Genomic DNA, 15,690 nt, shown 5'->3' with positions numbered 1-15,690 from the left:
ATAAGCACTGAGTATTATAATGCTCTTTTGACATTTTTCGTTAAAAATGCTCTAAAAATAAACAAGAGAATAACTTCAACAATTTGAATAGTAGAAATTTAGTTTTGCTCCCATGAGGGATAGAAAGCTTAAAAAATAGAGGAATATATTTTAAGAGAAGCCATGGAGAATGATTTCAGCTACAATACAGATATACCTTGTTCTAGCAAGGAAAATGTTGATAGTTGTGATGGAAAGTGACTAGGGTTCAAAAAAAGGATTAAGAGATGAAAAGGAGAAAAGAGATTTCTCACTCATTCCTTCTATTCTGATTGGCTACTATGTACTTAAGCCATAAGGTACTAGGGATACAATAGAGAAAACCAAGCAGACAGGATACTAGAACCTAGGGTGCTTAGTGCAGACAAAATTTGTAAGATAATTACTGATTGTCATATGTACTTTGAAACCAATATTAAAAGCCAACCCTTAAATATTTACTCACTGAGCATTATTTCCAATGGCTTAAATGCATTCATTCATTTAATCTTCATAAAAATGATATCATGTAGGTACTCTTATTATTCCCAATGACAGAGGAGAAAACTGAGGCAGGGAAAGATTAAGTAGTTTGCCCAAGGTAGCAAGACTAAGAGGTAGAGTTAAGAGGCAAACTCAGGTAGTCTGCCTCCAGAGCCCATGTTGTTAGCCACTACCTTACACTAGAAATGAGTAGGTCAATATAGCAAAGTAACTAACTGGGGGAAGCCGACTCAATACAGGAGTGGTCAGGGAAAAGATTAGGGCTGTTGATAGTTAGAAGAGTATGAGAAGACACACTGAAGGTATAGGTGGTACATGATAAACACTAATATGGAAAAATATGAGGGAAAAAGGATTTGCTGGCAGATAAATGATTTTAATTTTGCATATAGTAAGTTAAGTGTTTTCCTGACATTTGGGTGGAGAAATCTAACAAAAAAACTCCCAGGTATTCAGACTGGAGCTCAGGAGAAAAGTCAGAGCTGATGCTATTTATCTGGGGAGAATAATTGTACAGATTAAAGTTTCCAACTACTAACTTAGATGAAGCTGCCCCGGAGCCTTAATTGTGAAAGAAAAAAATTGGGATTGGGATAGAATTCTTAGGGAAAATTAAACCCTTAAGAGCTAGCTGAATAGACCAAGAATAATCTACCTGGCTAGTTGAGGTGGCTCACACCTGTAAACCTAGCATTTTGGGAGGATTGCTTGAGGTGGGGGTATAACCTGAGGTTAGAAGTTTAAGACCAGCCTGAGTAAAGTGAGACCCCCACCCCCATACTAAAAATAGAAAAATCAGCATGGCACGGTGGCACGTATCTGTAGTTCCAGCTACTCTGAGGCAGGAGGATTGCTTGAGTGTAGGAGTTTGAGGCTGCTGTGAGCTAGGCTAAGGCCATGGCACTCTGGCCTGGGTGATAGAGAGAGACTATCTCAAAACAAAATAAAAACCAAACAATCTATGTAATTTGGCAACAAGATTAGCAGGAGATGCAAAGTCTGTCTGTAGGAAGACTATCAGAACGGAAAGCATGTAGGCCAAAGAAGCAAGCAGAGAAGGAAAGTAGAGGCTGGGGTTTTAGGAGGTTAAAAAAAAAAAAAAAGGAGAATGAGAAGGAAAGTCTCAAGCGGGAAAAAATGAGAAAATGAAGTCAGAAGAAGAAATGAGGGATACAGTGTAAAAGTACGCATTATCCTCAGAAACAGAAGAGAATATGGTAGGAAACTGAGAGAAATGAGTTTATTCATACTTAATAAATTCTTTTTCTATTTTATCCAGAATAGTATTTGCTAGCCATGAGGAAGTTGGGATGGCTGCAGGACTTAGGGAGAATAGTGGGTGAATCACTAAGGGGGGTTTCAGGACTGTTTCTGCAGATTACAGATTGGTGGGTTTTCTAATTACAATGACTGAGGTCACTGTAATGAGACAGAATAATCTAAATAAGACACCTCAGGAGCTACATGGCTCTAGAACATGCTAAATATTCTTTCACAGGCATTTCCTGTTCTGATTTTGTATCACTGGGTGGTAAAGTGGCTTAGGAAATCTAACTATGACAAACCAAAACATAAAATTTGGAAATTAGGAATGCTAGAGTACTAAAAGATATCTTAATGTAGCAGGAGCAAGGAAATGTATTTTTCATCAAGACTGAAGTGCAGTAGCAATTACAGGTCACTGCAGCTATGAACTTCTGGGCTCAAGAGATCCTCCTATCTCTACCTCCTGAGTAGCTGGGACTACAGTCATGTGCCACAGCACCGGGCTAAAAGGAAAGGCAATGTTTTCATTAGAGAACTAAAGCAGGAGAGAAGTGGGAGATACGCAGCTCATGGTGCTCAGGAAACCACGCCCTGCACAGAACTGGATTAATGACTTGCCCTATTTCTTTGATGATGGCATGGTGATGGTGCATAGAATATACTATAGAATATGGTACCCTGAAGACTAATGATGTTGGGAACTCTTAAGAGATATAAGCTTTAGCTGGGACATAAGCAAATTCATAGCAAATGCTAGTAAAAATGGTAGTGGACAGTAGGCCAGAGAAGGCCAAAAGTGAAGATCACGATAAACTCCTGGGACCAGTGTTGGATAATCCTGAGGATAACTTTGGTGAGATTCTGAAAGGGTTTAGATATTGGCAGATGAAGGCAAGAGACATGCAATAAATTCAGGACTATTAATGTAGCCCTGAATCTAAAAGCTATTTTAATTACCTCCTAATATAGTGCTAGAGAGGGTAAAATGTATTTTCCCTTAATTCTGAACCTATCATAATCTAGGATTATACTGAGAACTTCCTATGTATGTGTTAAATGCAGGACTGAAATAAATAAATCAAGTTGTAGTAAGATCTCTTGGCATATAATAAAATCTCTTTTAAAGACTACATGGAGAAAAAAAAAAGACTGGCCTTACCATCTAACCATGGTTCAGGAAATTAACAACAAAGAACATTCAAAAGGTTTAGATTGCTGGTAATCGAGCTATAGATAATGAGGATGTGAAAAGGGAGCTTAAGATAGCAGGCATGGAGTAGAGAGATTATAGATATTTTGTTTCCATATGAATCTGAATTTATTATAATTTATTCTTTAAATAGTATATTACCTGCTTAGAGCTGTCTTTAAGCAACAAAACCAAGTAGAGAGGAAACTGGTCTGAAACATCTATGCATTCTGTCTTGACCTCAGATAATAAAACCCAGAAAAATAAATTTCTTCCCTAATAGAAAACACTGAAGACATTATCAATAATTGGAGAATAAGATATTGTCTAATGAAGAATTTGGCTAGCCCTATTAGGTAGCCTCTAAATCCTTGGAGTATCTGTAGTGACAAAAGTGTCTTTGACATTCATGGTGGGTCCTGATAGTTAATGCAAATGAGGTGACTCAAGGTGGGCTTTTACATAGTGTATGTTAAGGAGATAATTCAGAATAGGGACTGGCTGAAGAGAGTAAACATGTGATTAGAAAGTTGAGGCTTTGGGTGGCGCCTGTGGCTCAGTGAGTAGGGTGCCGGCCCCATATACCGAGGGTGGTGGGTTCAAACCCAGCCCCGGCCAAATTGCAACAAAAAAATAGCCGGGCATTGTGGCAGGCGCCTGTAGTCCCAGCTACTTGGGAGGCTGAGGCAAGAGAATCGCCTAAACCCAGGAGTTGGAGGTTGCTGTGAGCTGTGACACCATAGTACTCTACAGAGGGTGAAAAAGTGAAACTCTGTCTCTATAAAAAAAAAAAAAAAAGAAAGTTGAGGCTTTGAGTACAATGATAATCAGCCTGACTTCCAGGGAAGAAGTCAGGCTGAGACTGAATTCAGGTACACGATGAATGATTCAATAAATCAAGACCATGTTATAAAATCCCAATAAAAATTTTTAACTGGCTCAGCGCCTGTTGCTCAAGAGGCTAAAACGCCAGCCATATACACCTGAGATGGTGGGTTCAAATCCAGCCTGGGCCCACCAAACAAGGATGGCTGCAACCAAAAAAAAAAAAATAGCCGGGTGTTATGGCGGATGCCTGTAGTCCCATCTACTTGGGAGGTGGAAGCAGGAGAATCACTTGAGCCCAAGAGTTGGAGGTTGCTATGAGCTGTGATGCTACAGCACTCTACCCAGGGCAACAGCTTGAGGCTTTGTCTCCAAAACAAACAGACAAACAAAGAAAACAAACAAAAACCTCCCACAAAACTTTGAACTCAGATTGGCAATACTCTGCATACTGTCATACACGATGGCCCACTGATCTCATGGGGAAAGGACAATAAAAATTTTGCATATGGGTCTTCCCCAGACCTTTTGGCTAGTTCTGATGTGTATCCTTTTAGTACAATAAAGCTGGAATCGTGAGTGTAGTGCTTACTTGAGTTGTGTAAGTCATTCCAGCAAATCAACCCCGAGGTATAGTGGGAACTTCCAAATTGTAGCTAGCGGGTCAGAATTTAAGAGTGGCCTGGTGTCAAGTAAAGGCTATTTGTGTAGGGATTGTCCGGCCTAACTCCAGGTTAGCTGGAATCAAAAAGTGTGCTGGTATATCAACTTTTTGTATAATCTAGTCTCATTCATTATATTCTTTATTTTTCCTTTTTGAGACAGATTCTTACTTTGTCACCCTTGGTAGAATTCTGTGGTGTCATAGTTCACAGCAACCTCAAACAATTGGGCTCTTAATATTAAGGGAATTAGCTATTTTTTCTCAAGGTCACTCAGAGTGAGTGTTAAGAATGAAATTTGGGGGTGGCGCCTGTGGCTCAAGGAGTAGGGCGCCGGTCCCATATGCCGGAGGTGGTGGGTTCAAACCCAGCCCCGGCCAAAAACCAAAAAACAAACAAACCAAAAAAAAACTTAAAAAAAAAAAAAATGAATGAAATTTGGATCTACATGTTCTATATTCAACCCAACATCTTTTTATCTACACAAAGTTCAGCATTCTTGACATGTTGGTCTAGATCACCAGTTTTCAACCTGTGGGTCACAACCCACAGGAACTGTATTAAAGGGCCGCAGCATTAGGAAGGTTGAGAACCACTGGTCTAGATAATTCCTTGTTGTGGGGTTCTTTCCTCTGCATAGGATTTTTTTTTATTAAATCATAACAGTGTACATTAATGCATCATTATAGGATATTTAGCAGCATCTCCAGCCTCTATCCACTAAATCCTAGTAGCATCCTTCCCTATCCTCATTCCAATTGTGACAGCCAAAAATGTCTTCAGACATTGTGAAATGTTCTCTGAAGAACAAACATGACTCCTGATTAATAACTACTGATCTGTATTATTATACCTTACCTTTGAATTTTGTTCCAAATACTTATCCAATTAAAATTAACAGCATTGATAGAAAAAAAAAAAGAAAGAAAAGAAAAAAAAAAACACTTGGGCTCAAGAAATCCTCTTGCCTCAGCCTCTTGAGTAGCTGGGACTACAGGCACCCACCACAATGCCTTGCTAGTTTTTGTATTTTTAGTAGAGGAGGGATCTCACTCTTGCTCAGGCTGGACTCCAAATCCTGAGCTCAAGCAATACACCCACCTTGGCCTTCCAGAGTGTTAGGATTACCGGCGTGAGCCACTGCGCCTGGCCTCATTCATTACACTCTTTAGTAATATATTTTGTATTATGTTCACAGCATGTTAATGTCTGTAAGTTCATAACATCATTATGAGCCCAAACTTTGTTTGTTTATTCCTAATGCCTTCAATGAGTAGGCATATGCTTTAAACAGACTATGGAGAGTGCTGGGCCATCATATAAGAAATCCTCAGTCTCTACAGCATTTTAGCTAGACTTTGATGTGTTGTTCCCTTCAGTCTTTCAAAATTCTATTGCATTTGACATATAATTCTCTGTACTATTAATGTAACTAAATTAATTTATCTTTATGTGTTTTTTATCCATGACTAACATTTTATTCTTATAATAGTGTCAAAATGAAAATCCTTTATAAGTCTTAAAGGTACAAAGCTCTACCATCAAAGAGTCTTAGCAAAACTCATGCTGGGCTTCTGGCACATTTATCTAATCCATCCAATGGTTCTTTGATGGCTTAACATGCGAAAACTTCACATTTTCAAGCATTTGAATCAGTAGATCTAACATGACCCATTTCCTTCTTATGCCAAAAATCTGTTTCTTTTATAGGATTTTGATTTAGGTTACAATTGGCAGGCATTCTGTTTTATAACTACTAATGTGCAACCCTTCATTTCTTGAACTGCCAACTATATTCTTTCTAACAAAGGATCATAGCCCTCTCTCAAGATAGCACCTAGGGATTCTGTTCAGGGAGCAGGGGGAGCCTCAAAAGGTTTTATTTCTTCTTTCCGTCAAAGAGTATTTTGTGGTCAGTAAAAATAGCTTAAAGTCGGCTTGAGATAGAGCAGGTGTTGTCTTTCACTTGCCAGTAGCCATTATCTACCTTCATATTCCATAAAAGGATGTGTACAACAAAGTGCATACAATTTTATGCACTGCTGGGCACAGGTGAACACTGCTGAGAAGCTTACGGTCTCTCAAAGTTCACACTGTACACTGCATGAGTAGAGTTAGCAGATACAACTTCTCTTTAAGTTACCTAAGGTTCTGTTCAATTAAACTGGCTCAACTTCCTATGGTTTTGCACAAAATGAGCAAATTCAAAGGGTAAAACACATTATAGATTGGACTTTTATGGTTTTCCTTCATTATTTTCTACATGTCTACCACATCAAATTGTTGTAGTAGTTATTCATATTTAATACATTATGACTACATCATTGCAACTCCATGGGAGCATAAATCTTCAATTTCTGTTGTTACTTATTTCCTACTTGTTAAGGGAAGCTGTGATTTAGCCAACACTTTGAAAGTATGGAGATAATAAAATGTTTTGCTAAATTTCTCTCTAGTGATCCTATGCTAAAGTCTAACATTTGATAATTAGTCATTGCATATTTTCAAACTACCTGAAAAAAACTGTATCTGATGTCTGTAGAAGGGCCTGTTATTGTAGAAGGCAGCCATATGCTCTTCTAAGTATTTGAAAATAGACAGGAAATTTAAAATTAACATAGCAGATTCAGTAATAATTTATAAACACCATAAAGCAGTTCTTTATGTGTATATATGTATAATTAGTTTTAGGGCACAACAGGATTTCTCTTAAAAATCTTTTAAACCCATGGATCCTCTCCTCAGAAAGGGAGCACTCATACATGAGCTTAGTCATACATGTACTTTCACAGTTTTACATGTATTTTTAGGGGTTTCTTGGTTCTCTAGAAACCTATTCATGAATCCTACTAAATAATGCTTGTTTCATAAGTTATAAGTAAATGTATATTTATATATGTATGCTAATTACATATATATACACATAAAACAGGTTATAATGACATGTATGAGATATATTTATATGATGCATGGAGAACTAAATGCTTCTGGAGAACTAAAAACCTAGAAATAAATATTTATATAAATTTGCTCTGTCCAAGGGAAAAGGTGTTGTTGGGTAAAGAGAGATTAACTGAACTTCTTGCTTTTCTCTATTTACTAAAGTAAATACTTATGAAGGAAATACTTTTGAAATACTATGAAAGTACTTAGAGAAATTTAGTTTGGAAAAAATGAAAATTATTATATTAACTGTTTTAAAGATACCAGCTATTAATCAGAATGATGGTTGGTCAGCTATGGCAAGATTTAAACAGATGATAATTTTTTTGTTTCTTTTGAGAGCACAGCACCACCATGTGTTTGCAATGACCAGAGGTGTAATCAAAGAGCAGAGACGAGAACTATACAAAGCAGTAGAGAAAACAAAATAATGTAAAAAAATAAATAAATAAAAATAAAAGCTACATAATTTCAGAGGAGAGAAAGCTATAAATGAAAAGGACATTTTACTCAGCTCTGGAAAGATTTCCATCTTACGTATTTTTCTTTCCTTTTTGAACATAGCTTACATATGTAGCTTGTCACCTATAAATCTGATTTTCTTCCCTGATAGCTTTATGTTTGTTATCACAAGGCCACAGTGATATAGTTGTACTATGTTTTCACCAAAGTGCTATCTTTTTTTTTTTATTTTTTTTTTATTTTTGGCCGGGGCTGGGCTTGAACCCGCCACCTCCGGCATATGGGACCGGCGCCCTACCCGTTGAGCCACAGGCGCCGCCCCCAAAGTGCTATCTTAATCTGCTTTATAAAATGAAATGAAAACAAAATGATGACAGTTGTTATGTTTGTAATTATGTAACAGGTAAATGCTAAGTGAACTTTTAAAGATTTATTTTAAATACACATACAAGATACAAAATCTTGAAGCAATTTTTTTTTTTTTTTGGCAGTTTTTGGCCGGGGCTGGGGTTGAACCTGCCACCTTCAGCATACGGGGCCAGCGCCCTATTTCTTTGAGCCACAAGCACCGCCCGGAGGCAAAAAATTTTAAATGTCATAACTTTTACTTGAAAAACATCATGGATCCTCTCTGTACTATTTTCACAACTTCCTGTGACTCTATATTTCAAAATAAGTTAAAAAGAAAAGACAATTTCTGTATATCTCTACTGTTAACACATATGAAAAACACAGATGGTACAAAAAAGGTCATAAGTATAAAAAATACAAGTTTACCCTTAATATGGAATATAAAGTAGACTATTATCTTAAGTATCTTGAAAAGGCAAAAAATTTTCATTGTTTTCTATAAATCTGAAAAATTAATAGAAAAATCGTTTAAGAGAAAAGCAATTCCATCCAATGGCCCAATATGTATATATTTGCAAGACAAACAAAATGTCTTAATGATTTCAATATGACATAATTTCAATCCATTTATAAATGCTCAGCATAAATTTCAAAAATTAAAAAAACTGAGCAAAGCATAAATTTTGTCTGTTTCAAACATAGCATTTAATTCTTTACTTCAGCAGAAAATGCTGCAGAGTTTTCATAAATTAACATGAATTAAAATGAAGTCAGTGTTATTAATTAACTAAAAAAGTTAAAGTCAGGTACACATCTAGGTTCCAATGAAAACTGAAAACCTGTGTGAGAACAAAAATGTGGAGAGTGTCTGTGTGTGTGTGAAGCTAAACAGGGAAGAGAAAGATCTAGAGGTAGGGTGGAAAACAGACAAGAGAGAGAGGAGGGAGAGACTGAAAGAAGGAGCTGCCAGGGAGACAGGGAAGCTGGGAAACAAACTAATAGGAACAGAGAGGTAGGGAGAAAGAAGTACAGAGGAGCAAAGGGAGGGTGAGAGGGAGAAGGAAGGGATAGGAGAGGCAGACAGAATAAAATATGATGGGTACATACAGAAACAAAGGGAGAAGGAAAGATTGTCAGAGAAAAACAGAAAGGAAGAAGACAGGGAGGGAAAGTGACAGAGGAAGGGAATTATAGAGATGGGTAGGAAGAGAGAGTCAAATGAGCAGAAAAAGAAAGAAAGAAAAGAGATAAGAGAGACAGAGAAAAGAGAAGAAAGAGAGAGGGAAGAGAAAAAAGAAGAGAGAGAAAGATTAAGTTAGAGAGGGAGAAAGGGCAAAAGGCCCTGAGGCACCAGGCACATGGACAGAAAGGAAGAGACAGAGACAAAGTAGGAAAAACAAATGAAGAGGGAGAGGGATAGAGGAAGATGGGAAGAAAGGAGATTAATATAGAGACAAATACTCAGGAAGTCAAACAGAGAAAGGGAGGAAGGAAGAGAGAGAAACAGAAATCTAAAACAACAAAAAGAAGAAAAAGCATAAAAAAGAGAGAAGTGGAAAGTGACAAAGGATGGATAAAAGCAGTTGTGGGCAAGAACTGAAGTATGTACTGCTTAATTTTTTCCCCCTAGTTCTCAATATAAAATTTAAAACCAAAAGCTTAAAAAGGAAATGATGGGGAAATTCTCCTGACATTATATTGAAACCATTCATCTGGTAAAAGGCCCTCATTTTAATAATAGCTATTAATATTTTCAAGACCCTAATTACTTACACAGTTGGGAATCAGAAATAGACAAAAGAAAGAGCAATGATATTCGATGTTGATAGAAGGTCATTTAGTGATTTCTCTCCTATCTCCTCTAAGGAAGAAGTAAGTTATTTCTTTAGAACAAAATAATTGTTTCACATATCGGGGAAGGATCCCCCCAAATCACAACAATTCTAAATCCTATTAAAATCTCAGCTAAAAAGCATGTAAAACTCTCAAAAATCTTTCAAACAATTCAGTTACACACTAATGGACATTCTTTAGTTATTCAGTATTACCTTGTATGGTGAGATCCTAGTATTGATGAACCAAAATATCAAGGTAGATGTCAAAGTTTTCACACTGTATAATAACATACTAGTTACTCTTTAAAAATTATAGAGCTTGATTAGCATTTGCTCTCTTTTACAATGTGATATTTGATTATACTTAATCATAGCAATGACAGATCTAGGTTTTGTTCTGTTATAATCACTTTAAAAATTATTCCACCTCTTCTCCAAAAATGGGTACAAAAAATTAACATGAGTTTTGAAAGTTAAAGTTCTTAGTTTCTTAATTTTCAAAAGAAGAGTCTCATTTACACTGTATTTGTTCTATAATAAAATTCTAAAGATTGAACAAGCCATGTAGTGTGTGTATTTTATGATGAATCTGAAAGAGAAGTCAATTTTCCTCAACTGACAATTTGTTCTACTATATACAAATTCCAATTAGCACACAGGGAAGCCATTCATGCTATTGGCAAGGTACAAAAAGCATAAAAAATTTGAGGTGCGGGGAGAAGAAACTGGTGCTACAGTCAAGAAGTAAAAGACTCCTATTCTTCATTCTATCAACCTAAACAAATATACCTTGCAAAAATAAAACATTTTTAAAAATTCTATCACTTTGGAGAAGGTAAAGATTTTGTCACACATAACTCTTAACAGAAATTATGGTACTAAGTGAACATGAATAATTCTTACATTTGATTACATATTTACAAATTTAACAAATGAATTAAGAGTCACATACCTTCATTGTATTGGTATTTGCTTCATCATACAGAGTTAATGAAGATGTACTTTCCATAGTATCTGCAAACTGATACTCTGCATTGCTCCTCTACAGAGCCCACTGCATGCACATCTAGCTGATTAGTCAGGCAGTAGGAGAGCTCGCTAGAGCAATCTAAAGCATAGAGCAGTCTAAAGCACTTGCTGAGAACTCACAGACAATAGAAAGTCAACAGCTGTATGTTGTGATGTCAGTAACACTCTAGCCAGTCACCACCCAGAAGATCTGAAATGCATCAGAAGCTATATTGAGCTCTTCATTAGCAATTCAGAAAGAATGATGCAAAAGTCCATGAAACTGTGAATGTGCAAAGACTGTCAAAATTTGAGATTTCTTGCTATTAAAATATTGTTGTGTAATTATGCCTGACCCAACACTGATGAAAAAAATTGAGATAATTATATTTTTCTGTAATTTCCCTGAAGAACAAAACATAAAGAATCTAAGCATGGTTAACATTAATTTTGTTAAATATCTCTTTTTGACACTTTTAATATCACTAACAAAAAGCCTTTAAAAACAGGCAGTTTGTCTATAATAGCTGACCTCCCACGACAGTTTTGCATCCTCTGTTTTTGTTACCAAGAAAGAAAATGCATTAAGAGCACAATCCCTTATTTCTTAATGCGCTTTTGTTAAAATTAAAATGAGCTTGCTTACTCTGTGCAAGAGCATTTCTTCTTCACACCAATAGATGGAGATAGCAACAGAGCTAGGATCAGAGGATAATTCTGCCTCTTGTCAGATGCTTAGCCACATTAGCTCAAGTGGAGGAATAAGAAGGATCAACCAAAACCAAATTAAAAAAGAAACGTTTAATAACTACGAGAGAACAAACAAAATAAAATGAAGGAAACAGAAAACTATTTGTGTTCACTGGGCAAAACACTGAACTATCATATAAGTGAGTTTTTTTTGAGTCCACCTATTGTTTTCTGTAATAGGGTAAAGTATGTGCCTGTTTCTCATTTTGTTAAAACAAAGATTCTATTTCCCAAAAGGATACAGGAAGGCTATAAGCATCCCATCAGACAATGGTCATACATTACATGCATTATTTGGAGAAAATATATATATACTACTGAACAGAAATATTACATTTCTCTGACAGTAAAACATTAAGTCACCTAGGGTTTATATGACCCTACAGCCTAACAGTGCTCCTTATACCAGCTTGATAAACACTAAAAGATATCAACTTTTAAACTTAAAAGATATTGTTATTGCTTTTACAAAATAGGCTTTATTTCAGCCCTATAAACAGATTTATGTTAAAAAATATATACAAATCTATGAAATCTTCCCTGACTAGTCAAAAAACAGTGGTAAAGGAGCTAGTCTGTAAGCCTTGTCTGGGAGGTTTCATGCTAATCTACCTAAAATTTCCCTAGCATACAATCCCTTACTATTCCCTGTACCTTTTGGCATTCAGATATTAGGTCGGACAATTCAACATTCTAGAAAAAGTGCTACATGACTCAAAGCTGAATGTCACTATGAACACCTTTGAAGTACTCCCCTTGGGAAGCTATGCACTAAAACCAGTGTCTAGTCTACCCTTCAAAGCAATTTTGGAACTTCTTTCCTGGAATGGCCATCAAAGCTATTGTCTTATTACCCTTGATGTCCTGAATGTTATCAAAATGTTCTCCTCTCTAGGCTGGGATTATAGTGCCTCTGAGAGGCAAATGAAGGTGGATTGCCTGAGCTCAGGAGTTTGAGACCACCCTGAGCAACAGTGAAACCCCACCTCTAAAAATAGCAGGGCATTGTGGTGGGTGCCTGTAGTTCCAGCTACTTAGGAGGCCGAGGCAAGAGGATCATTTGAGCCTAGGAATTTAAGGTTGCTGTGAGCTATGATGCCACAGGACTCTATCTAGGGTACCATAATGAGATTCTGTCCCCTCCCCCCCAAAAAAAGAAAAGAAAAAAGAAGTCTTTCTTTCAATATTTCCTTTACTTTCTAGTAAAGAAAATAGTCGGGGGGGGGGTGGTGGTGGTGGCAGATCAGGTGAGGGTGTTCCAACCACAAAGTTATTTATTTGGCTAAAAACTCTCTCAAACACAGTGCTGTGTGAACTTGTGCAATAAACACCGTGATGCAAGAGCCACACCTTTCTCTTGACAAGATTTTCCTGTTTCTCTATTGATATTTACTTTGTTTGTTATGCTTCTCATAGTCAGTCAACAATTTTGATGCACAATTCAACAAACTTTTGCAGTGTTTCCATCAGTTCTGCTTGTTACTGGCCATCCTGACCTCTCTTCATCAGTGGTATTTTCTCTCCCTTCAGAAAAATGTTTAACCTATTTGTAGGTTAATAAATGGTTAATGCCATTTTCTTCATGGCATTATCCCCATAAACTTGGACTAACATGTCCCTAATTTCAATTTCACTCTTGTCAAGTTTAACAGGAAATTTAATATTGTTTGTTGCTCTAATTCAAACTCCAACATTATCACGATGGTATATGAAAACATGCAACAACAAAGACTGCCACTCAAAAAGACACCACCACATATTGACAGGAACACCACTGAGACACTGATATACCAAAGTTACAAAACCTTACTGAGTTGTTTGTACAGTGCTGCCAACATACGCACATGGTGGCATGTTCAAGAACTTAATTGGTAGACCTCCTATTTTTAAGAGGTAAAAATCAAGTGCCAGCCTAACTACCTATAAAACAAATATCCAAGCTGATTTTTCCATGCATAGTTACTGTTTCTACCAAAGGGTACAAATTATCTGTTACTACCCCGTTTCCCCCGAAAATAAGACATCCTCCGAAAATAAGACCTACTTACAGGACCGATAAGACATCCCCTGAAAATAAGACCTAGCTCATCTTTGGGAGCACACCTTAAAATAAGACACTGTCTTATTTTCGGGGAAACAGGGTACTTATGAGAAACACAGTTTCAAGGCAGCTTTCCTGAAAAAGTGTAATAGAAATTCTTATTATGAAACAGAATAATGAAGCAATCCACTTATGTTGTGGCTATAACTAAATGAGTATTTCTACTACATATCAAGTAATTCTATTTCTCTTTAAGTTTTGGAAATTAGTAGGCCTTATAAATTCAGGTAGTTTGAATTAGTGAAAAATCATAATTAAAAGTATCTTAAAATATAGTTTTATTACTGTCAAGCAGAGGCCTAATTCTAATTCTGAATGGAAAGCACTTAGCTGCTAATAGTGAGTTCCAGCAATAATAAACCCTTAATTTAGGAACAATCTACAATTTGCTAACAAAGACACAGAATCTGATTTTCAATATTCTTTGTGTATGCTATATCATTAATTATGTGAGTTGGCTTTGTCTCTATCCTATAAATTTTTTTCTTTTTTGAGACAGTCTTACTTTGATACCCTCAGTAGAGTGCTGTGAAGTCATAGCTCATGGCAACCTCTAACTCTTGGCTCAAGCAATTCTCTTGTCTTGGCCTCCCCAAGTAGCTGGGACTACAATAGCCCACCACAATGCCCAGCTATTTTTAGAGACTGGGGTCTTGCTCTGGCACAGGCTGGTCTTGAACTTGTGACCTCAGAGCAATCCATCCGCCTCAGCCTCCCAGGGTGCTAGGATTACAAGTGTCAGCCACTGTGCCTGGCCTATCCTACAAATATTTAACATGAATAGTGAAACAGATTTAGAAAGCTTTGTGATGATGATGTGAAAAAGTGCTTAAAACATGCCACCAAGGTTAGGTAATGAAGAAAACTGTCAAAGAATAAATCTTCAATAATAGAAACTTGAGTTAATGAGATTTAACTGTATGCTTACATCTTAAATCTTGTGCTGTATTTCTCAGAATGTCCAGCAACTTTCTCTGCAAAAACAGAAGCACAGGGTTTAACTATAAGGTAAAAAGATAATTCCCAACTGAATCAAAGGAACTGGGGCAACTAGGGGACTGATATCAGAAATTTAATTGACTAAATCTAATTATGGACAATGCTGATAAACTTTAATTTTCTTGGTGCCTTAAATCTTGTACAATTAATCTTTTAAGGTCAAAACAACATTTGAACTTAGTACTTTCCTAAGACATTCCAAATAAAAAGAACAAGCAATTACTATATTCGTGAGCCATCTTATGAAAACAATTTTTTCAGAAATTTAACCCATCATCTTACAAGTAGGAAGTTAATACTTTGCAACCACTAAGATAATAACTGATTCTGGCAAGGATCATAAACAGATGACAAAACCTATTAGATGAGACTGCTGTCAAACAAGATACATTTTGGTTACTGACAAAGGTATGTTTATAACCAGCAGATCATCTGAACTAACTGATCAAATTTACTATTACCAGTAATCAGATAGGTTAACATTTTATGCTTTTTGATATAATGTAACAAGGGAAAAAAAATCACCTATGCTGTATTCATCCAAAAATATTTAATATGATAAAATGATAAAAAATATTTAATCATTAGGAAACAATCAGACAAATTAGTTTGTGGACCATTATACAAGGCAGCTAGCTCAAACTCTTCAAAAGCATCGATATTATCATGCGAAGCAGGTAGATTGCCTGAGCTCAGGAGTTTGAGACCAGCCTGAGCAAGAGTGAGATCCCATCTCTAAAAATACCAGGTGTTGTGGCAGGCACCTGTAGTCCCTCC

The 15,690-nt window shown here is 36.5% G+C and overlaps 1 protein-coding gene across 14 annotated transcripts in view; it reads right to left on the bottom strand.

Annotated features, from left to right (window-relative positions):
* Window positions 1-15,690, bottom strand: part of R3HDM1 (R3H domain containing 1) — a 227,505-nt gene that overhangs the window by 153,156 nt on the left and 58,659 nt on the right. For 4 of the 14 annotated variants that reach the window (XM_053596405.1, XM_053596413.1, XM_053596415.1 and 1 more), the window contains exon 1: window positions 11,008-11,278. The exons of 9 other annotated variants lie outside the window; for them this stretch is intronic. The gene's annotated coding sequence lies outside the window, so the exon portion shown is untranslated. Of the gene's footprint in view, window positions 1-11,007; window positions 11,279-14,842; window positions 14,889-15,690 lie in introns of those variants that run through there. One more of the 14 variants, XM_053596403.1, reaches the window with a different exon arrangement.

Source organism: Nycticebus coucang, chromosome 7, assembly GCF_027406575.1.
Source record: "Nycticebus coucang isolate mNycCou1 chromosome 7, mNycCou1.pri, whole genome shotgun sequence".
In the NCBI taxonomy this organism is placed as follows: domain Eukaryota; kingdom Metazoa; phylum Chordata; class Mammalia; order Primates; family Lorisidae; genus Nycticebus; species Nycticebus coucang.
Note: the sequence above shows the minus strand (reverse complement) of the source record. Positions and strands in the feature narration are given on the sequence as shown.